This window comes from Pleurodeles waltl, chromosome 12 (assembly GCF_031143425.1).
Source record: "Pleurodeles waltl isolate 20211129_DDA chromosome 12, aPleWal1.hap1.20221129, whole genome shotgun sequence".
NCBI classification, from domain to species: Eukaryota; Metazoa; Chordata; class Amphibia; order Caudata; family Salamandridae; genus Pleurodeles; species Pleurodeles waltl.
Window position 1 is genome coordinate 5206651 of NC_090451.1, and position 24025 is coordinate 5230675.

The 24025-nt window shown below is 44.8% G+C and overlaps 1 long non-coding RNA gene and 2 other non-coding genes across 3 annotated transcripts in view; 2 read left to right on the plus strand and 1 right to left on the minus strand.

The window, feature by feature from the left end:
- The first annotated feature begins 14243 nt into the window (after window positions 1-14243).
- On the plus strand, window positions 14244-14315 carry TRNAH-GUG (transfer RNA histidin (anticodon GUG)). The gene has a single exon. It is a non-coding gene; the product is annotated as a tRNA-His (tRNA).
- Window positions 14316-14902: 587 nt separating this feature from the next.
- TRNAG-GCC (transfer RNA glycine (anticodon GCC)) lies at window positions 14903-14973 on the plus strand. The gene has a single exon. It is a non-coding gene; the product is annotated as a tRNA-Gly (tRNA).
- A 778-nt stretch (window positions 14974-15751) lies between these two features.
- The window catches only part of LOC138267327 (uncharacterized), a 50375-nt gene continuing 42101 nt past the window's right edge, over window positions 15752-24025 (minus strand). Inside the window, exon 3 of the long non-coding RNA XR_011199778.1 lies at window positions 15752-16136. This is a non-coding gene — a long non-coding RNA (uncharacterized lncRNA). The remainder of the gene's footprint in view (window positions 16137-24025) is intronic.

Genomic DNA, 24025 nt, shown 5'->3' on the forward strand with positions numbered 1-24025 from the left:
CTGTATGTCCTGAACTCGCTGTGGCGGAGGAAAGGCCCGATTCAATGTTGTGTCCAATACTGCCCATATGAACAGGAGGCGTTGAGAGGGATCTAGGTGAGACTTGGGTACATTGACTGAAAACCCCAGGTCGTACAACAATTGAGTCGTCGACTGGAGATGGCGCCGCACGAGCTCTGGAGTATTGGCTTTGATCAACCAATCGTCCAGATAGGGAAAAACAGCAATCCCCTTTCTTCTGAGCTCTGCCGCTACCACCGCCATCCCCTTCGTGAAGACTCGAGGTGCTGAAGTAAGACCAAACGGGAGGACCGCAAACTGATAATGTTGTGATCCCACCACAAAACGGAGATACTTCCTGTGCGATCTGAGGATCGGAATATGAAAATACGCATCCTGCAAATCGACCGACACCATCCAGTCCCCTTCGTTCAACGCCAAAAGAACCTGTGAGAGGGTCGGAATTTTGAACTTTTCCTGTTTGAGGAACCAATTCAAAATCCTCAAGTCTAAAATCGGTCTTAGCCGACCATCCTTTTTGGGAATTAGAAAGTATCTTGAATAGCACCCTTGACCCCTCTCTTGCTCGGGAACCAACTCTATTGCACCTTTTTGTAATAGGGATAATACCTCCTACTGTAACAGGAGAAGATGATCTTCCGAACAGAAGGATGGCGGGGAGGGAGGGTGGGAGGAAATTCTCGAAAGGGAAGAGCGTACCCCTTCTTCACAATGTCGATGACCCAGGAGTCTGATGTTATGACCTCCCACATTGGAAGAAAAAGGGAAAGTCTCCCCCCTACTGGAGACGAATGGACAGGGAATGGTGGAGGACTACGGCTGCTTTCCTTGCTGCACCCCTCCCGAGGAAGAGTAAGAGGCAGAGTGCTGCAAGGTGGCTCCTCTCGTACGGACTCTGCCCCTGCCCCTGAAGGATCTGTAAGGCAGGGTAGAAGCAGTTTGTTGTGGTCCTTGCAGTCTTCCTCGAAAGGAACCACAACCAAAACCTTTAAATCTGCGAAAGCCTCTAAAGGTGGATGAGGCTGACGTCTGGAGTCCCAAGGATCTAGCTGTTGCTCTGCTCTCTTTAAACCGTTCTAAAGCAGAGTCAGCCTTAGAACCGAAGAGCCTTTCCCCGTCAAACGGGATATCAAGGGGCGTAGCCTGCACGTCCGTCGAGAAGCCAGATGATCTGAGCCAAGACTGCCTTCTAGAGACTATGGTCGTGCCCATAGCCCTAGCCACCGAGTCCGAAGTGTCCAAACCAGACTGGATGACTTGCGTCGCAGCCGCTTGAGCATCCGAAAAGAGTTGCAGCATCTCCTGTGATACATTAGGATGGCCCTTCGCCTCTTCCATAAGGGCATGGATATAACGCCCTAGTATGCATGTGGCATTGGAAGATTTTAGGGCCATACTGCAAGATGAAAATGTCTTTTTAGCAGTATGGTCCATCTTTTTTGACTCCCTGTCCGCAGGGACCCCAGGAAACGAGCCAGGAGAGGATCTGGAGGAACATGATGCTTGGACCACAAGGCTCTCCGGAGTTGGTTGCCTGGAGAGAAACACCGGATCCCCAGGCGCCGTCCTGTAACGCCGAGCCACCGCCCTGTTGACTGCAGCGGTGGATACAGGCTTCATCCAAATATCCTTTATAGGGTCCAGCAGAGCCTCATTGAATGGAACAAGAGGCTCAGCAGAAGCAGATGTTGGATGGAGGACCTCAGTCAACAAATTTCTCTTAACCTCCGCGGTGGGAAGAGTAATATCCAAAAAGCCCACAGCTTTACGAATGACCTTATGGAACGTAGCTGCCTCCTCTGTGATCTCACCAGGAGAAGCTAGATCCCACTCCGGGGTAGTGTCCAGGCCGCTAGCTGAGTCTAGACCCTGGAAGTCACCTGAGGGCTCAACAACTTCTCCTTCCTCCAGGTGTTGCCTTGCGTACTCTTCTTCTTCCAAGAGACGGAGGGCCAGATGCCTTGATCTAAGCCTGGACTCCAAGCCTGGAGTCGACAAGGCGTCAGCCGACGCCGAACACCTTCGTCGGAACAGAGCCTCGGATCCATCCGAAGCCAGAGGCTCCGGCTCCACAGCGATCCTAGACGTCGATGGGATCCGAGGCGAATCTACCGGCGCCATAACAGGTGTAGCCATCCTGGCCGGCGTCGTAGGCATCGGCGCCGCTTCAGATGTAGTAGACATAAATGGGGTGAACGGCGCTGACTTTAAAGACGCCGGAACACCCAAATCGTAGGCCAAAGGACCAGATAGACCTGCGTGACTTCCACCCGGCGCCATGGAAGCAAAGATGTTAAACATAGCGTTCAAAAATGCTGCAGGATCCGATCCCGGAGTCGGGAAAGCCGGGTACTGTTGGTGCTGCACCCGCGCCGGCAAAGCTGCTGAAGAGGGTCCGGGTAACTCCTGGCCAGAAGAACCTTCAGGCTTCTGGAGAGGCTCGACCTCAAAGACCGACCCGGGTGACGTCGGGGTTGTCGGAGGAGGAGGGGTGAAGGTCGGGCTTATCTCCCACGTCGGACGACGCTGAGTCGACGGAGAAGCCGATCTAGACCTGGACCGACCCTTGCTCGATCGCCGCCGAGATCCATGACGGCGCCGAGAGCCACTATGATGGTGGCGAGACCTCGAGGATCTCGACGAAGACTCCCTCCTATGACGCCTCTCTTTCTTCTTCTTGGACCGAGCCAAGAATAACTTCGCCTCTCTTTCTTTGAGCGCCTTAGGGTTCATGCGCTGGCACGAACCGCACGCCTCGACCTCATGATCTGAACTAAGGCACCAGAGGCAGTTATCGTGGGGGTCGGTAACCGACATCCGACCCCCGCATTGGTTACAAGGTTTAAAGCCGGATTTTCTAGGCTGCGACATCGTAACCGTCAGTTGGTAACAGTAGCTCCCTGTGAGCCTTGAAGAAACAACCGTTATTCGGGCACGGACAAAAGGGAACTGACGTCTGTACGTCGACGAGGGCTTCTTATTGCTTCGATGACGTCATGTGGCGTCACGTGGAGTCGGGCGATTGTGACGTCATCGCCGGCGTGCAGAGCTAGAAGAAATTTCCATTGAGGCTGGCGCGAGAGGAGAATTCTTTTGGTGAGGAATCCACAGGTAGGTGTATCCACCAGAACTGAGGTGCACTGATGGAGCTGTGAGTGGGATCCCAGTATGGAGCAGAAGCAGGCAATGTCTCTAAGGACTGCAGGCCCTGGTAGAACTGGGTGCCTTGGCTATAAGCAATTACAGGCGACCCTCTGTCCTTGCTCTTAGCACACAGGGAGGTACACTTGGTAAAGAAGATCCAAGCCAAGGAAGGACCGGAACCGGCAGCTGAGAGAGGGTGCAGAGAGCCCCCAAAGACCAAATGTGACCAAGATTACAGCCTGATTTAAAGGCTTATTTATAGCTAAGCTTAGAAGAAGAATGCTCTGCAAATAAAAAAGGAAGCTTCCCTGGATAGGAGCACGAATAAAGTAAAAAATAAGGTCCACTACGGACCAAATAAGTAGGACAAAGCGTAATTATATGGTAGTTTGTGCCTTCTCCCACAAAGAAGGAGGGACAAAGAGGCATGACTGATCACTAGCAAGCAAGGATTTTTAAATGACACTGAAACTAACATGAAAAAGCGGGAAGCCCATAGAAGAAGTATACTTAAAAGTATACAAGAGGTTATTCACTTACGCTCGACCTAAAAATAGTCCGTAACAGCAACAGATAAAGAAACCAAAGTGGAACAATACAGTAGTAGGTCACTGCTCTGGAACAGTAAAAGGGTAGAGAAAAAGGTAGAATTGACCCTAGGAAGCAAGACTTTTTAAAGGACACTGCAACCAGCATATGAAATGTCTTTAACCCACAATATAAGTATACTTAAGTATACATCAGGTTGAACGCCTAAGCTCGACCTAAAAACGGGAGTAGCAGAATTCTTAATCTCTTGAAAAGAAACAACATAATGAATTTATTAAGGTAGTTTGGGTTTAAATTTCTCTTTACTAAAACTGAAAACTATACTTGACTTTCCCCAAAACGAATAACCTGTCACTGTCTAAAACAAGCATTGGCAAAGCCAATAGTTTTCGCCTATGCAAAATCTATTGGTTTTGACATTTTATGTAGATGTTGAACAGCAGCTGAGCTTCTGTGCAACATGGCTTAAAGAAAAAAAAACACTATGACGCAGTCAGTATTGGCCATGTCATAGCGCTTTTTTTTAAAACTTGAAATCATGTTACATAGAAGGTCAACTACTGCACAACAGGTCAAAAAAAGAGCATTGACCTATGCCTAGAGCACCTATGCCTATAGATTTGGCATAGGTGAAACCTATTGGCTATGCCAATGCTTGTTCCTCTATTAAGGCGTACAGAGCAAGATAGAGCAGCTGCACGCTCAGATCCTACATTTGTTACTCGGATAAAAAAGAAAGCCTTTCTTAATTCTTAAGACACTATTTATCTTTTACTCCCTGTGGCACAGAACTCGTACAAGGTCAGATTTGCAAGTTGTTCCATTAGCCCTCCTGAAAGATATGGGAAACCCCATTCCCTGACTATTATAAATACAAGCAGCAGAAAAAGTACAAAGATAATATGTAACAAATGAGCACATATAAAGTAGACTAGCTTAACCGCAAAGCTACACAGCTCACACTAGTAGAGGCTGACTTCATTGCTATAACATAATTCACACAATTGACCTCTTTCAACATAAAAGAACAAGATAGTTTTAACAAGTGCAAGGCCTGAAACACATATAACACGCCAAACCTATAGCTAAAGTATGCACACTGTGGTTAAGCTCGTTGTCACAGGTGACAGCAAATGAGCCTTTACTTGTCCATTTCTTTTATGTAGGAGATGAGTCTTGCAGGGCACAACCGGTCCTGCTTAAACTTGCAGAAACCAGTGTGACACACAAGAGAACCACTGCTTCAAAGAGTGAGCACCCCAGGAACATGAACAATAACAAAAGGAAACACAGCCAATGAAGTCCTATTACGTTGTAACATGACAACAACTCCTTCTTGGGGCTAAACAACCAGGGGATACCCAAACTGGGGTAATTCAAGCTACAAACGAACCTCTCGGACTTGGGGTAAGAAAGGGGGTTCTGATCAGGATGAAATATATGGGGTTAGCAGTGTGAAACTCCTAGAGGATTTAGGTGCATGTAAAGGGCCTGTTTCTCATGACCAATAACTACACATCTGAGATCGATCACGGACAGTGTCATGGCCTGAACATGGGGATGGTAGTCGCTCATGTTGAAAGAAAGTCCACATTAGCTGAACACTCATTGCTAGCAGAATTAAGAGTACAAAATAACCAGATTCTACTTGAGCACCTACCAGGAAATACGTTTTTGGGGTCAGAAAAACATACTGAGTGGTTAATAACTAATTAAACGAGGAACAGTTGTGTTTGACTTATGACCCTATAGCTTGTTTGATAAGTTAAATATGGGAGTGGTGACACACAAAGGCGTAAGGGAAGGTAAGCAGACAACAGAAACTATGGCAACGCAGACATGCGGAAGAAACCAAGCTGGAAATAGACACACTAAAACCTTTACTCACTAATTTTTTTGCTTACATAAGTTTGATTAAGTTTGTTTCCAGAGTAGCAAGGGGAAAGAAACACCCCTCTATTAAAAGAGGGTGAAAGGAAGGGGGGTTCCACATTTTGTCCATTTAAAAATAAAAAATGCACATCAGATGAATGCATGATGAATTCCCACCTGATGGAAATCAACCCTGCTTAAATGTGATGCATATAAGTACTCCTGTGAATCTAAAGCTGCAAGTAGGGTGTGAAGAGATAATCATACATTATGTACTCTTGTGTTATTTCTTTCCATATATCATGTGTACCAATATATTTTAAAATCAAATATGGATGTTGTTTCTCATTGATTTACAGTGTCTTTTAGCCTCAGTTGTGCTCCTAAAGTTTCATGATTCTGCTACTATCAGAAGCCATTTTATTCATAGTAGTACATTTGCACATATCTGCATAGCATAACCTCATTTTCAGAGTTGCAAATATAAATTCTATATTTCATGCATTGCAGCATTAGGCTACAACTGACCTTTTTCTAGTGAGGGTTCTACTCAGCTGAAAAGGCAAATAGCCCAAGTGTTGCACGGTGGTTTCCACAGAGTGACCTGCTAACCGGCGCTCACGAGTCCTGCTGACTAGGCAGCCCTTTCAGATCACCTTGCAAACGAGCTTTCCTTGAATATGCCATCCAGTGTGGTATGCGTGATTCTTTATTTGGTGAAACAGGAAATGGAGAGTCACCTTGAACACTATCCGGGATAGAGACGCTATGATTAGTTAGTCACCATATCCAGGGTTGGACTGGCCTATTGGGCAATCAGGCAGTACCCACAGACTGGTCTGAAAAGTCAGTGTGTGGGCCAGATTTTGGCTGTTTGTGGGCCTGTCTTATGGTATGGTGCACTAGTTTTTATTGTTAATTTCCCTGATATTAAACCAAACATTGTAGCAAGCTCAAATCCATACAAGTTTCCATTCCTTGCAAAACACTTATACAGCATGTCTTTACAAGTTCTAAACTGCCCCAATTCTCAAACATGGGCCATTTTTTTTAGCTACCTAATTCAATAATTGGGGACACTTTTATTTTGGTGCCTGGGCCTATTTTCACTCCGACCCAGACCATAACACAGTTTGTTCCTGTAATACATGTGACAAGTTCACACCTGAATGCACAAGTTACTGCGAACCACAGAGTGAGAAGTGTTACCAAAGAGCACTAGTGGAAAAACCACCAATATCCACTGCAAGTGGCAGAACAAAGAATGCTCCTGGAGCAATAGCAGATATTGTGATGAGGGAAAAGAAGGAAGAGGACACTGGAGACCATGTGGTAGAAGCTGAGAAGTTCAAAACTCTTCAATTTGCGTTGCACCCTTTTGGACTGACTGAAAATAAAATGCAGAAAAGACAAGACTCTCAAACTTTTGGGATCAGCGCAAATTCATGTTACAGTAACATAATATTTTATGGCAAGACCGGAGGCTCCTATTATGCCTTCTTTTCTTGCTTTTATTTTACAGCAGCAAGTGAAAAACTACAAATCCCATGAGTGCAGAAGAAATCTGCCAATGGGAAACATTCTGATGAACATTAAACAACAACCAATGAACATGGGTGCATGGCATTATGACGTAACTGGACTGTAAGCAGCCCTCTTTTCTTGCTGCTTACAAGCCAGTTAAGTCATATTTTTATCTCCGTTTCGTATCGTATGTTTTAAAAATCTTGTTATTTTATATTTAAGTGTGGTGCTACGCGTGCCTATAACTATTGTGTCCCTCGTGTCTCTTTTGCAGTCGGCAAGTTGCCGCACGTTTGAGAAACAGTTGTTTTATTTCATTTGCCTCGCGCTTCCCACACACGCGCGCCAGCTTTCCCGATGTTTCGCTCTTTCCTCAAGCGTTCGGCCGTTATTGCGGCTCGCGCTTGAGGAAAGAGGAGTTCCCTTCGCGCCGCTTCTACCTGCAGTGTTGTCGGCCGTATTTATAAATAATTTTGTATTTCTTACCGACGCGCTGTTCTGCTGCTCGACAGGGTTCCCCTTATCCGTTAGTGTGTCTGCCTTTCGACAACCAGTAGCTCACACCCCGGGGCGGGGCTTATTTTCTAGTGGAAACTCCCCCTGTATTTTTTGTTAACCCTTAAGCGGCAGTTTGAGCAGCTTGTTAGTCCTTTTTATTACATAATGGAGTCTGGCAGTTCTCCATCTCCTCAAATTGACCAAGAGGAAGTGTCTGCCATTAAACAAGACATTAATCTGTTTATTCAGAATTCCGTACAGCAGGCTGTCAATACCTCTATGAATAAATTAACAAAAAATTTAGAAGGATCAATGTTAAAAATGTTAAATAAGACTTTGGGGGTCATTCTGACCCTGGCGGCCGGTGACCGCCAGGGTCACCGACCACGGGAGCACCGCCAACAGGCTGGCGGTGCTCCCTCGAGCATTCTGACCGCGGCGGTTCCGCCGCGGTCAGAAACGGAAAGTCGGCGGTCTCCCGCCGACTTTCCGCTGCTCGGGGGAATCCTCCATGGCGGCGGAGCGCGCTCCGCCGCCATGGGGATTCTGACACCCCCTACCGCCATCCTGTGCCTGGCGGGTCTCCCGCCAGGAACAGGATGGCGGTAGGGGGTGCCGCGGGGCCCCTGGGGGCCCCTGCAGTGCCCATGCCAATGGCATGGGCACTGCAGGGGCCCCCGTAAGAGGGCCCCACAAAGTATTTCAGTGTCTGCAAAGCAGACACTGAAATACGCGACGGGTGCAACTGCACCCGTCGCACCCCTGCAACTCCGCCGGCTCAATTCTGAGCCGGCGTCCTCGTTGCAGGGGCATTTCCGCTGGGCCGGCGGGCGCTCTTTTGGAGAGCGCCCGCCGGCCCAGCGGAAATGTTTAAATGGCCGCCGCGGTCTTTTGACCGCGGTGCGGTCATTTGTCGGCGGGACCTTGGCGGACGGCCTCCGCCATCCGCCAAGGTCTGAATGACCCCCTTTATCTTCCCAGTCTGCAGGGGTTTGCAGTCAGCGCCTTTCCCCTAAATCAAAAGCTGTACAAAAATTGGCGCTAAAGACTGGTGAGGCTCCCTCACCCATGGCAGAGGACGCGGTTCCTCAAAAGACTCCAATTAAGGAGATTAATACGTCTAATGGTACATCTCTTAAAAGAAAGGCTAAAGCTAAACATGTCATATCCCCTCTGATAATTTCCTCTATCCCGGATACCGACGACGATGTACCTAATACAGATTCAGATGTCGACCCATCTGGTCATGATGACGTGAGCTCTTCACCCCATTACCAAAAAAATTTAAATCCTCTGTCCCGGATACCTCTAATCCTATTTTAGATTCCGAAGGCGTACCCATGTTTGATCCCTCATTTATTTTACACCCTAATTCCACGGAATGGTATCCAGCAACTCATGTTAGAGATTACGTTTCAGCCAAGATTTTTAGCTCTTTAGATAAACAAACTCGGGCTAAACTCAGATCCGAGTGCCCCCGTCCCATTTTGGCGCACAAGTTTTCCACTACACCAGTTTTGGATCAACCCATCCTGACATTCTTTTCCAAATTTGGCAAAGATCCTAGAAAAGGTAATGATAAAGCCTGGTCTTCCTGCCAGGATAAACTTTTAGACGTTATTGGTCCTCTTACCTGGATTTTTGACATGGCCGAGTCGGCCAGGATTGATGGGTCTTTTATCGATCCCGAAGAGTTGTCATTATGGGTACAGAGATCGTTTTGTCTTCTGGGAAACGCGAATTCCGCTATATCCCAGGAAAGACGCAAGGGCATTCTCCTTAAACTGGACTCCAAACTGGTTCATCTCGCCTCCCTTCAACCTCAAGTCAAAACTGAAGGTTTTTTATTTGGAGAAAATTTCATTAAAGAAATAGGCAAATACGTCGCTACGTTCACTTCGCTTGACAAAGCTCAACAATCTTTAAAGAAAGTGTTTCATCAGCGGGTTTTTGTCAGGGCCGGCAGAGGCAGGAGCCGCTTTGCCGGCCGATCCTATTATAACCAAGGTTCCCGTGGCAACTTCAACGCAGGATACCGAGAGTTTAGACCTCAATTCTACCCGCAAAGATCCAGAGGATTTTGTTCCAGAGGATTCAAGAATAATAGAAATGCCAATCAAACAGGTAAATCTTTTTCCTTCTCGCTTTCCCGTGGGCGGACGGATTTGTCATTTTCTTCCAAATTGGCTATTGATTACCTCAGATCCTTGGGTTCTCAGTACAGTTCAGGGTTATATGATAGAGTTTTATTCAACTCCAACACAGTACATTGTCCCTCCACTTCCTCAATTTTCTACAGATATGTCCGCTCTTATTTCTTCGGAGGTTCAGTCCCTCCTCCAGAAACAGGCTATTGCTCTCACTCATCCAGATCCCACAGGTTTCATCAGCTCTATTTTTCTGGTACAGAAGAAAAACAAGAAAATGCGTCCTGTTATCAATCTCAAGCTTTTCAATCAGTTTGTGGTTTACCGCCACTTCAAGATGGAAACCATTCTCCATCTCAGAGACTCTCTGTTGAAGAACGACTGGATGGTTCGACTGGACCTACAAGACGCCTACTTGGTTGTACCGATACATCCAGATCACAGAAAGTTTCTCCAATTCCAATGGCTCAATCGTTTCTTCCACTTTACATCTCTTCCTTTCGGTCTATCATCAGCTCCATGGTGCTTCACCAAACTTTTGAAGCCAGTGGTTGCTCACCTCAGAGCCCAAGGTGTGAGACTCTTCATTTACTTAGACGATATTCTCATCATGAGTCAATCACCAAATCTGCTCAAAGAGCATCTCAACATAACATGTTCTCTCCTATCGGACTTGGGTTTCATTATCAACAAGGAAAAATCTCTTCTTCTCCCTTCCCAAAATATAGAATTCTTAGGTTTCCTCATAAACTCTGTTTCGGCCAATCTTTGTCTTCCCTCTGCAAAAATAAAGTCTATAAAGTCAGAGATTCTTCAAGTTCTACGCCATTCTCTAGTCTCCCTAAGGTCTCTTGCTCGTATCGTCGGGCTCCTATCCTCTTCCATACAAGCCATATTTCCAGGTCCCTTGCATTACCGGGCTCTTCAACGTCTAAAAATTCAGCATTTCCGAAAAGGGCTTTCTTACGCAGATGTTATTCCTCTAGACTACGACTCCCGTACAGAATTACAATGGTGGACAGACCATTTAGATGCTTGGAACGGAAGAGCTATCTTTCCATCAGCCCCAGATCTTGTATTAGAGTCAGATGCAAGCCTAACAGGCTGGGGGGCCCGCTGTGGCTCAATCTCGACTGGAGGTCTATGGTCGTTAGAGGAGTCCAGATTGCATATCAACTGTTTAGAGATGCTTGCAGGCTCCTTTGCGATCAGAAGCCTTGCAAAGAACAGGGTCAGTTGCGCTATTCTTCTCAGAATGGACAATATTTCGGCGGTTCGATACATAAAACATCTCGGAGGAACAAGATCCAAACCCCTGGCAGAATTAGCAAAGAGCTTTTGGGAATTTTGCCTTATAAACCATATTTCGGTTCATGCAGAATATCTTCCAGGAAATCTCAACTCGGTCGCCGATTGGCACTCTCGCCATCTTCACGACTCGAGCGATTGGATGCTTCATCCCTCGATCTTTCGTTTCCTTCAAAACAAATGGGGTCCCATGATGATCGACTTGTTCGCATCTCGTCTCAATTCACAACTTCCCCAATTTTTCAGTTGGCACCCGGATCCTTTGGCTTTGGCCACAGACGCATTCCTTCAAGACTGGTCCATGTTCCTCTCCTACGCTTTTCCCCCCTTCGTCATGATCAGCAGGGTCTTAGCTCAGGTCCGACGCCAGCAGGCTACTTTAATTCTCGTTACACCTTTCTGGCAGTCTCAGATTTGGTTTCCAACCCTTCTGGAATTAACTACAGACTTTCCTTTCCTCATTCCCTCTTTCCCAGAACTCCTTTTAGATCCTCTCCAACGTCCCCACAGTCTCATCCTCGACAACGTCCTCTCCCTTTCTGCATGGAAAATTTCTGGGGTTCCAGAAGTTTCCCTCTCATTTCGGCACAAGCTTCAGAATATATCAGACAATCCTGGGCTCCTGGAACATCGAAAGCTTATAAGTCAGCTTGGGCTTTATGGCACAGCTGGTGTTTGGGAAAACACATTGATTCCCTTTCAACAGATGTCTCCTTTATAGTAAATTTCCTCGCAGCTGAAGCCAGTAAGGGCAAAGCTTATCGTACTATCAATCTATACAGATCAGCCATTTCTTCTCATCATAATTTCGTCAACGGGAAGCCTGTGGGCGAACATCCACTGATTTGTCGTCTTCTGAAGGGAGTAAAGTTTGCCAATCCTCCATTACCTAAATACAGGTTTTTATGGGATGTTAATATTGTTTTACATTTTTTCCTTTCATGGCCTGATAATTCCTCCCTTTCTTTGAAAATTTTGTCTGCTAAACTCACCATGCTATTGTGTCTTGTTTCTATTAAACGAATTTCTGATGTTAAAGCCTTAGATATTACTGCAAGACAGTTTACTCCGTCTGGTGTAATGTTTACTGTGTCTCGTAGAACCAAAACAAATCTTCACTCTGTGTTCTATCCATATTTTCCTGACCACCCCAAATTATGTGTTGCTCGATGTTTAAAAGCTTATGAACTTATGACTGCACATCTAAGAACGTCCTCATCACATCAATTGCTTATTTCCTTCAGGAAACCTCATAAACCAGTGGCGTCGCCGACCTTGGCTCGCTGGGTTAAATGGATAATGTCATTGGCTGGTATTGATACTTCTATTTTTGGGGCTCACTCTTCCAGAGGTGCGATGGCTTCTAAAGCCTTTTGGACAGGTTCTCGTCTTGAGGACATTCTTAGATCTGCAGATTGGTCTAATGACAATGTTTTTAGAGTATTCTATTGTAAACCAGTAAATAATGTGTCTTCAAATGTTGTTAATTTGCTTTAAACTCGCATAATAGGAGCCTCCGGTCTTGCCATAAAATGTAGATTTTCCTAGTTTTAATGACGGAAAGTCTTAATTTTATTAAAGACACGGAGGCGAGTATTATCCCACCCTGGTGTAGTAACTACTGTCACATTTTTTCTTTCCCATCCCTTTAGTGTCAATAGCGTCTGTCCAACCTGCTACATAATCGTTACACTCAGGATGTGGAGAACCCTTCAACATCTGCCATATCGCCTTATCCTCTGCTCTGCCTGGCGGATCATCATTGTGCTTCTCTTCATCATCAGTTTCCTGGACTCATGAACTTTTGCTCTGAATTGTTATCGTTTATTATGGCTATTCTCATTTTGGCTTCAATTGTTCCTTTATTTCGTTCTAGCTGACGTGTTTTAGCGCAAGAAAAGAGGGCTGCTTACAGTCCAGTTACGTCATAATGCCATGCACCCATGTTCATTGGTTGTTGTTTAATGTTCATCAGAATGTTTCCCATTGGCAGATTTCTTCTGCACTCATGGGATTTGTAGTTTTTCACTTGCTGCTGTAAATTAAAAGCAAGAAAAGAAGGCATAATACTCGCCTCCGTGTCTTTAATAAAATTAAGACTTTCCGTCATTAAAACTAGGAAAATCTACATTAGTGATGCCAAACCACGGGGGCGTCAAAACTAGAACTGGAGTTGTGAGAAATGGAGAAAAATAGCCAGAAGGCACGTACGAGAATAAGGGTAGGGTGCTGAGAGGGTGCGTAGGGAAGAGAGGGAACAGCAAAACACGAAGAATGAGTCGAAATGATGTTTATTTATTTTAAATGAATTTCTAAACACTGTGCGATGACACTGACAGCAAAATATGCTGTTTTGAGGAGGTTGCTGTGTTTATATTTATGAGATGGGTTCCAGTGGGAGCCAAAACAACCAGGTGTATAAACACAACAGAAACAATTCCAGGTAAATAGGCCTCGCCACTGCCGCCCACCTGCCTGGTTTGTGGTGGGTTCTAAGTCTGTGGTTTCTACCCGTTAAAGCAATGGGCCACTGAATGACACGTTACAGTAGATATATTTTCGACGCCTCGTCAGGCGTAGTAAGCGCTATAGAAATACTATATTATACTTGTATGTTTGCCCAATTAGATCAAATTCACAATCAGAAATCAATAATTTGTAAAAGAAAGAAGAGCTACCATATTTTAAGTGCTTCAAACTGTTATGCAGCGGAGGAAGGAGCTTTCACGCAGGCCGTGAATTATATGTGACTGAACTTCACACAGCAAAAGCACGACTGAACCTGGAAGGTGGGGGGCACCTCTGAATCAGCATGCACCAGGACGGATCCTTTCATCCCTTTCTTAGAGGTTCACTTTCTAGTCACCCATTTGTTTCCTGTCCTCTTTCTACTCGAGTGATTTAGTAAAAGGCTCGCGCTTCTCCCCGTGACTGTCGGTCTGTCCCGTCCATGAAATGCTTGATGAGGAGTAGGCAGGAGGGTTGGGTGGATGGGAAGGAACGGGCCGGTTTGCTGGTTCTGTGTATAATACCCCTGGATGCATGAATGAGTAATGCATGCCAGGGGCGGGCATGGGTAGTTCCAGCCTATGACAGAAAGAAACAGTGAGAACATCAATAGGACTTGTTACAGGTTATCAGAGCTACGAGCGAGCAGATGCTCCAGAGCCCAAGTAGCTCGCCGTGATCGTATAGTGGTTAGTACTCTGCGTTGTGGCCGCAGCAACCTCGGTTCGAATCCGAGTCACGGCATTGCGGGTGGCAATGTCACGGCAGTTGGGCGAGATTTTTAAATCACACGTTAAAAGTATCTGGAGGGTAAGGGTTGATAGAGTGCGCTCTGAAACCGTTAGAGGTGCTTGTGAATTAGGGAATACACATTTCGATATTATTTGAGCAGGCATGCCAGTTTTTTAGATCCTTGTTTTACTAGCTTGGGGAGAGAATCTGTTATGTAAACAATTTGTGTGGATAGCAGCGGTAGACATTATTCACGAAAAGGAAAGAATTGGAACCTTAGCAGAAGTGGTGTCTACCAGCGCTCGCTTTAAACCTACTTGTGTTTTAGGTTTATGTCACAGCTGAGATTTTGAATAGTCAGTGTAAGAAGACCTCCTTCTTTCTGCCGAAAACAGTCTTTGTTTGTACTATAACCATTCAGTTCATTGCTGTCTGTTGTAGGTGATGTCTATGATTGTTCTCGCCATGTTTACCTGTTTAAACTGCTTCTGTATGGCGGTTCTATTCTTGTCAACCTTAGACATACTACATGACAAACTCACCTCGTGTTTTGTGGTTCACTTTTAACAGAAGTTCAGGCAGATTTGAAAGCTTGTGAAGCATTGGTGGTTCAGTGGTAGAATTCTCGCCTGCCACGCGGGAGGCCCGGGTTCGATTCCCGGCCAATGCAGCAGCTTTTATTTTATATCGCATTTTGGAAGTATTATAAACTGGAGCTAAAAAGAATATGTATGTTACCGGTTGATAGGGTGCGTTTTGAAGCCGATGGAGGTGCTTGGAGTGCTACACTCGACAAATAGGGTATATGTTGCTTTTGAAATAGGGAATACAGTATTTGGATAATATTTGCTCAATGTCATGCCAATTTTTTAGAAAGAATCTGTTATGTAAACATTAATTTGTGTGGATAGCAGCGGTAGACATTATTCACGAAAAGGAAGGAATAAACCTTTCCGCTACCTTCGATATACAACGACCAGTTAGTTACCTTGCAAAGCAGATCTGTTTGGGGCTGTGAAAGCTTGTTTATGTTAAAATCTGCAAATGAGACAGTAGATAGTGGATGACGTGGAAATTGTGTATCCATGCAGAGAAGCAGATCCCTGTTTATCCAGTGGCTAGGTATAGTGTTTTCAATTTTTGTCACCAATTTGGTTGTCTTGATATGAAACCCACTGCAAGTTTTAATAATTTTCTCTTTCCAGCTGATTACTTGTATTGGATGCATTTGTTTAATTTAGATGCAGTTTAATCGAGCGAACCTTAGCTTATGCATCTCAGCTCTGTTAAAAGAAGCCTTACTATGCAGGGTGTTGCCCATATTTATACTTTTTTAGCACCGGATTTGCGCTGCTTTTTGACGCAAAAGCGGCGCAAATGTAGATTTTCCTAGTTTATGACGGAAAGTCTTAATTTTATTAAAGACACGGAGGCGAGTATTATGCGTTTCTCTTCTCGCTTTATTAACACAGCAGTCAAGAAGAAACTACAAATCCCATGGTACCAACACAGGGAACCAATGGGATTAAAAACGTAGTACATAACATATTGACCAATAGAAACACCCCCGTGCCATTATGACGTCACTTGACTGCAAGCAGCCCTCTTTTCTTGCGAATGAAGTCAATTGTAGAATAGTAACGGAAAAATAGAACAAAGAATAAACAAAGCCATCAGGAAAGCAAAAACATCGGAAGAAAAATCCAAAATCCTACAAAGGAAGGAGTGGTCCATTAAAACAGGAGAATACGATCCTGTGCATGTCCTGAACGAAGTCTTCTCAAAGTATGGAGAAAACGTACTAGGACCCTGGTTGAGCGGCTGGAACTGTCGCTGAAAGAAAGGGAGGGAGAAACAATGTTTAAACTAGTGGTGGGATAATACTCGCCTCCGTGTCTTTAATAAAATTAAGACTTTCCGTCATAAACTAGGAAAATCTACATTTTATGTCAAGAACGGAGGCTCTTATTATGCGAGTTCAAAGCATATTAATTACATTTAACGAAACATCATCAACAGGTTTACAATAAAAAACTCTAAAGGTATTGTCATTAGACCAGTCTGCAGACTTCAGAATATCCTCTAAACGGGAACCTGCCCAGAAGGCTTTGGAGGCCATAGCCCCTCTTGTAGAATGAGCTCCAAATCTGGAGGTATCGATACCCGCTAGGGACATAATCCACCTAACCCATCGAGCTAAAGTAGCAGACGAAACCGGTAGATAGGGTTTCCTAAAAGAAATAAGAAGTTGGGAGGAGGATGTTCTGAAATCTGCAGTTTTTTGTTCATACACTTTAAGACATTGGCCCACACATAATTTGGGCTGCTGCGGGAAATAAGGATAAAAAACTGACGATAAACTGGTCTTGGTGCGTCTTACAACCGAAAATAGCACCCCCGAAGGGGTGAACTGTCGGTTGGAGACGTCCAGAGCTTTTACATCTGATAAACGTTTGATGGAAACTAGACACAATAACATTGTTAATTTAGCAGATAACATTTTTAGAGACAAAAAAGGATTATCCGGTAATGAAATCAAATATTTTAGAACAATATTAACGTCCCATAATTGATTATATTTGGGTAAAGGAGGTTTGGAAAATTTTACTCCCTTTATTAATCTGCATACCAGTAGATGTTCGCCTATCGGTTTGCCACGAACATGTATATGGTTAGAAGAAATAGCCGACCTATAAAGGTTAATGGTACGGAAAGCTTTACCTTTACTAGCTTCTGCAGCCAAAAAATTAACTACAAAAATTACATCCGCTGAAAAGGGATCAAGGTGCCTTTCCAAACACCAGCCGTCCCATAAAGACCAGGCTGATTTATAGGCTTTCTTTGTACCTGGGGCCCAGGAATTTGAGATGTATTGGGAAGCTTCTGACGAAATGAAAGGGAAAGATTGGGAATTCCTGAGATCTTCCAGGCTGAAAGGGTGAGGATGTTGTCTACAATGAGGGGATGAGGACGCTGGAAAGGGTCCAGCAGTAAGTCTGGGAAGGACGGAATTAACAATGGAAAATCTATTGAGAGTTCCAGGAGGGTAGGGAACCATACTTGGGCCTGCCAGAACGGTACAATGAGGATAAGAGAGGCCTGTTGGCGTCTGGCGTGAGCAAGAACTCTGTTGATCATGATAAAGGGGGGAAAGGCGTAATTGAGGGAAAGAGACCAATCTTGTGAGAAGGCATCTGATGCCAAAGCTAAGGGATCTGGGCGCCAGCTGTAAAATTGGGGAAGGTGAGTGTTCAGTCGAGATGCGAACAGATCTATGGAAAAAGGACCCCATAAGGACTGAATCTTGTGAAAAATTGAAGGGTGTAATCTCCAGTCGCTGGAGTCTCGGAGATGGCAAGAATGCCAATCCGCGACTGAATTGAGAGCTCCTGGAAGGTACTCTGCATGAACCGAAAGATGGTTTGAAAGGCAGAATTCCCAAAAACTCTTGGCCAAATCCGCTAGAGGTTTGGCTTTTGTGCCTCCGAGATGGTTTATGTATCTTACTGCGGAAATATTGTCCATCCTGAGGAGTATTGCGCAATGCACTTTGTGTTTTGCTAGGCTTCTGATTGCAAAGGAGCCGGCAAGCATCTCTAAACAATTGATATGCAATTTGGACTCCTCGGAAGACCATGTACCTCCAGTCGAGATGGGACCACACCGGGCCCCCCAGCCTAGGCGACTTGCATCGGACTCTAATACAAGATCTGGGGCTGACGGAAAAATACTTTTCCCGTTCCAAGCATCTAAATGGTCTATCCACCATTGAAGTTCTGTGCGGGACTCCACGTCTAAGGGAATGAAGTCGGAATATGAAAGACCCTTCCTCAAGTGTTGGATCTTTAGTCTTTGAAGAGAGCGGTAATGGAGGGGACCTGGAAAGATTGCCTGAATGGAAGAGGACAGTAGGCCTACTATTCGAGCCAATGTCCTGAGAGATATGAGAGAACTGCGAAGGACTTGAAGAATCTCTGACTTTATGGATCTTATTTTTGTGGAAGGTAGGAGCAGGGTTGCCGAGATAGAATTGATTTGAAATCCCAGAAATTCTATGACCTGGGAAGGTACTAGGAGAGATTTTTCTCTGTTTATGATGAAACCTAGATCCTCTAGAAGGGAGCAGGTTGTTTGTAAATGGAGAAGGAGAGATTGGGGAGACTGACTCAAAATTTGAATATCGTCTAAGTAAATTAGGAGCCTTATGCCCTGGGACCTTAGAAAAGCCAACACGGGTTTCAAGAGCTTGGTGAAGCACCAAGGGGCAGATGATAGCCCGAAGGGTAGAGAGGTAAAGTGATAAGTCTGGTCGAGCCAGTGGAACTGAAGGAATTTCCTTGACTCTGGATGTACAGGAACTACTAAATATGCGTCCTGTAGATCCAGTCTGACCATCCAGTCGTTCTGAAGAAGTATATCTCTGAGGTGGAGAATTGTTTCCATTTTGAAATGTCTGTATACTACAAATCGGTTGAAGTGTTTTAGATTGATGACTGGACGCATCTTTTTGTTCTTCTTTTGAACAAGGAAAATTGGGCTGGTAAATCCGAAAGGATGAGGCTGGGTGATTGAAATTGCTTGTTTTTGCAAGAGAGAATTTACTTCAAGAGATATTAGATGAGTCATTTCTGTGGAAAACTGGGGTAGAGGAATGTAGGACGTTTGTACTGGGGTAGAATAAAGGTCTATGATGTAACCTTGTACAGTATTTAGCACCCACACATCCGCAGTAATTGTTAACCAATTTGAAAGAAAATGGAAGATGCGACCCCCTGTTGGAAAGAAACCAACCTGGGAGCTTACCTGTGGGATTGGTGGTTTTGTTGTGTCTGAAGGATCTGGCACGATAACCTCTGCCGCGTTGGGGGTAGAATTGAGGTCTAAAGTCTTGTTGGTAAGAACCGTAGTACCCTCTGGAGCCTTGGGTGGCGGTACCTCGGCCGGTAAAGCGGCCCCTGCCTCTACCGGCCCTAGCAAAAACACGTTGACTGAACATCTTTCTCATGGACTGTTGTGCCTTGTCCAAGGAGGTGAATGTAGCAACATATTTTCCCAGGTCTTTGATGAAAGAGTCTCCGAAAAGTTGTCCTTCGGTGTGAGTTTGAGGTTGAACCGTTGCCAAATTAATAAATTTTGGGTCTAATTTTATAAGGAGGCCCTTGCGTCTCTCATGTATAAGGGAGGCATTAGCATTGCCCAGAAGGCAAAAACAACGCTGTACCCACAACGATAGTTCTTCAGGGTCTAAAAAGCTACCATCTAGTCTAGCCTGTTTCAACCATGTCGAAAATTCTGGTAAGTGGACCAATGACGTCCAACAATTTGTCCTGACAGGACGACCATGCCTTATCTACCCCTTTGCGAGGGTCTTTACCTTGCTTATTGAAAAAGGTTAGTATCTGCTGATCAATGTAAGGAGTAGAAGTAGCCTTGTGAGGGAGCACTGGCCGAGGGCACTCTGATTTGAGTTTGGCTCTAGTTTGTTTATCAAGTGGAGAAAATAATTTTTGAGCCACGTAACGACCAACATGGTCTGCAGGGAACCATTCTGTGGAATTGGGACGAAGAATGTGGGAAGGGTCAAACATGGGGAAACCCTCTGCATCAAAAAGGGGGGGGGGAGAAACAGAGGGAACTTTAGGTTTCTTGGGAGGAGGTGGTGAAAAAGAATCAGTATCGTCTTTATCAGAGGCCACGTAGTCAGAATCCGCATCAGGGATATCTTCATCGGAGTGGAAACAATGGGCGTGGGGAGGAAAATATTACGTTGTTTAGCTGTCCGTTTCAATGAGGGTTTGGGGACCATATTATTATTCTCGTTGGCAGGAGCCTTTTGAGGAACCGCGTCCTCTGTCATGTGTGAGGTGAACTCACTTTCTGTTTGCGTCAAACCCATAGGGTTGACAGGCTGGCGTAGACTGCATTCCCCCGCAGACTGGGCCGAAGATTTAGATAAAAAATTTGAAAAATTTGACTCTAGGTTTTTTGATAATTTTTGCCTGTTGGACAGAGTTTTTAATAAAGTTCCGAAGTTCATTTCTGAGATCTTCTATATCACTGGGTACGCCTTGTTCTCCAGAAGATGTATGAGTTTCCATGTCAGGGTTTCCTCTTTCAAATTTTCTAATAAGAAGGAAAAACTCCTGAAAATAAAGAGCTTGAAATAATAGAAATTGCCTTCTGGCAAAATTCAGACAACCGGGGGTTAATGTGAGAAGAAACTGTGGCTGAACTGATGAGGGAAAACAACCCCTCCCACTCGAGGGTGGGCTAAAGAAAGGTGTTGCCGGTAGCAGACGAGGGAGATAAGGGAATCCCTTGTTTGCGGCGTGAAGACGGCTTTTCCGGTCGTTGAATAGCGGTAAGGAATGCGCGAGTTGAAGTCGGGGTCCTCGCTTCAGGAAAAAAACGAATGACGGTTAATTCCTAGACGCAAGGGAAACCCTGAGCGCGTCGCGCGCGCACAAAGCCATTTGTTTTCCTGACCTCGGAGCAACGAAGTTGCTACCCGAGGGCAGAAAAATGAACGTGAGCGCGGGGAAACGCTTAAAGAAGGTAATGCGGCAAACTTGCCGACAACATAACATTTACAATAGGAAAGAATAATTTGAATATGACACACAATTATATTATAAAAACGTCAATAGCATTGGAGGAAAGAAAAGTGAACTTATCTTGACTGCAGCAGCAAGAAAAGAGGGCTGCTTGCAGTCAAGTGACGTCATAATGGCACTGGGGGTGTTTCTATTGTTCAATATGTTATGTACTACGTTTTTAATCCCATTGGTTCCCTGTGTTGGTACCATGGGATTTGTAGTTTCTTCTTGACTGCTGTGTTAATAAAGCGAGAAGAGAAACGCATAATAGGAGCCTCCGTTCTTGACATAAAATTTACAAAATACAATAGTATTTTGTAAGATTGCGCTGTTTTTGCGTCAAAAAATGACGCACACGCGGTGCTAAAAAAGAATAAATATGGGTTATTCTTGTGAATCTCAGACATAATAGGAGTTTGAAGAGCTCGGCTGGTCTTTTTTTTCCTCATTAAAGGAAGCTCGAGCAGGAGAGCAAATATGCCACGTATTATTGGTTCAGTGGTAGATTTCTGACCTGCCATGTTGGAGACTCGGGTTCAATGCCTGCCTACTGCTGGTGTCAGTTTTATTTTTTAATTTTATTTCACAATTTTGAAGTATTATACACTAGAGCTGAATGCAGCCTTTAGCTAAATGATTGCGACACACACGCAATAAATATACTAGTTTTATATTGACTTGAAAAGGGAGCAGTCCAGCAAATCCGTCGTTGACAGCAAATGTAGGAGCACCTCCCACGCCAATACAGATAAATAATTCTACAGTTCATGCCACGTCTTGATGTTGGTGTGTACTAATTCTTTCACTCTGCAGCGACCTCTCTGGCTCCGTGTTCTTTTGTAGTTAAAGCCAGAGCTACAGATTTGTTTAACCCCTTAGCTGCCAGGCCTTTTCCCCCTCCTGTGCCAGGCCTTTTTTTGCCTATTTGGAGCAGTTCGCGCTTAGGCCCTCATAACTTTTTGTCCACATAAGCTAACCAAGCCAAATTTGCGTCCTTTTTTTCCAACATCCTAGGAATTCTAGAGGTACCCAGACTTTGTGGGTTCCCCGGAAGGAGGCCAAGAAATTAGCCAAAATACAGTGAAAATTTCGTTTTTTTTAAAAAAAATTGGAAAAAGTGGCTGCAGAAGAAGGTTTGTGGTTTTTCCCCTGAAAATGGCATCAACAAAGGGTTTGCGGTGCTAAACTCAGCAGCTTCCAAGATTTCAGGAACAGGCAGACTTGAATCAGAAAACCGAAGTTTTCAACACAATTTTGGCATTTTACTGGGACATACCCCATTTTTGCAATTTTTTGTGCTTTCAGCCTCCTTCCAGTCAGTGACAGAAATGGGCATGACACCAATGCTGGATCCCAGAAACCTAAACATTTCTGAAAAGTAGACAACATTCTGAATTCAGCAAGGGGTCATTTGTGTAGATCCTACAAGGGTTTCTTACAGAAAATAACAACTGAAAAAGAAAAATATTGAAATTGAGGTGAAAAAAACATCAATTTTTCTCTACGTTTTACTCTGTAACTTTTCCCTGCAATGTCAGATTATCGAAATCCATATACCGTTAAGTCTGCTGGACTCCTCTGGTTGCGGGGATATATAGGGCTTGTAGGTTCATCAAGAACCAGAGGAACCCAAAGCCAATAAATGAGCTGCACCCTGCAGTGCGTTTTCATTCTATACCGGGTATACAGCAATTCATTTGCTGAAATATAAAGAGTAAAAAATTGCTATCAAGAAAACCTTTGTATTTCCAAAAAGGGCACAAGATATGGTGTTGAGGAGCAGTGGTTATTTGCACATCTCTGAATTCCGGGGTGACCATACTAGCATGTGAATTACAGGGCATTTCTCAAATAGGTGTCTTTTTTACACACTCTCCTATATTTGGAAGGAAAAAATATAGAGAAAGACAAGGGACGATAACACTTGTTTTGATAATCTATGTTCCCCCAAGTCTCCCGATAAAAATGATACCTCACTTGTGTGGGTAGGCCTAGCGCCCGCGACAGGAAACGCCCCAAAGCGCAACGTGGACACATCCAAATTTTTGAAAGAAAACAGAGGTGTTTTTTGCGAAGTGCCTACCTGTAGATTTTGGCCTCTAGCTCAGCCGGCACCTAGGAAAACCTACCAAACCATTTCTGAAAACTAGAGACCTAGGGGAATCCAAGGAGGGGTGACTTGCGGGGCTCGGACCAGGTTCTGGTACCCAGAATCCTTTGCAAACCTCAAAATTTGGCTAAAAAAACACATGTTCCTCACATTACTGTGGCAGAAAGTTCTGGAATCTGAGAGGAGCCACAAATTTCCTTCCACCCAGCGTTCCCCCAAGTCTCCTGATAAAAATGATACCTCACTTGTGTGGGTAGGCCTAGCGCCAGCGACAGGAAACGCCCCAAAGCGCAACGTGGACACATCCCATTTTTGGAAGAAAACAGTGACTACCTGTGGATTTTGGCCTGTAGCTCAGCGGGCACCTAGGGAAACCTACCAACCCTGTGCATTTTTGAAAACTAGAGACCTAGGGGAATCCAAGATGGGGTGACTTGTGGGGCTCGGACCAGGTTCTGTTACCCAGAATCCTTTGCAAACCTCACAATTTGGCTAAAAAAACACCCTTTCCTCTCATTTTGGTGACAGAAAGTTCTGGAATCTGAGAGGAGCCACAAATCTCCTTCCACCCAGCGTTCCCCCAAGTCTCCCGATAAAAATGATACCTCACTTGTGTGGGTGGGCCAGGTGCCTGCAACAGAATAAGGCCCAAAACTTGAAGAGATAGAAGGGATAGCACAGCAAGTTTATAAGGGCATATTCTTTTATACATCTTTAGATGGACTCTGCTTTGGGGACCCACATAAGTGAGGTGTCATTTTACTTGGGAGACTGAGGGGAAAACTGGGGAGTAGGAATTTTGTGCTGGAGCGGTGATCCTACTAAGAAAAGTCAGGAAAATATGCTTTTTTATGCAAATTTTGAGGTTTACAGAGGAGTCTGGGTAAGAAAATGTTGGGGGAGCCACGCAAGCCACACCTCCCTGGACTCCTTGGGGTGTCTAGATTTAAAAAATGTCTGGGTTTTGTAGGTTTCCCTAGATGAAGGCCGCACCCAGGACCAAAAACATAGATGGG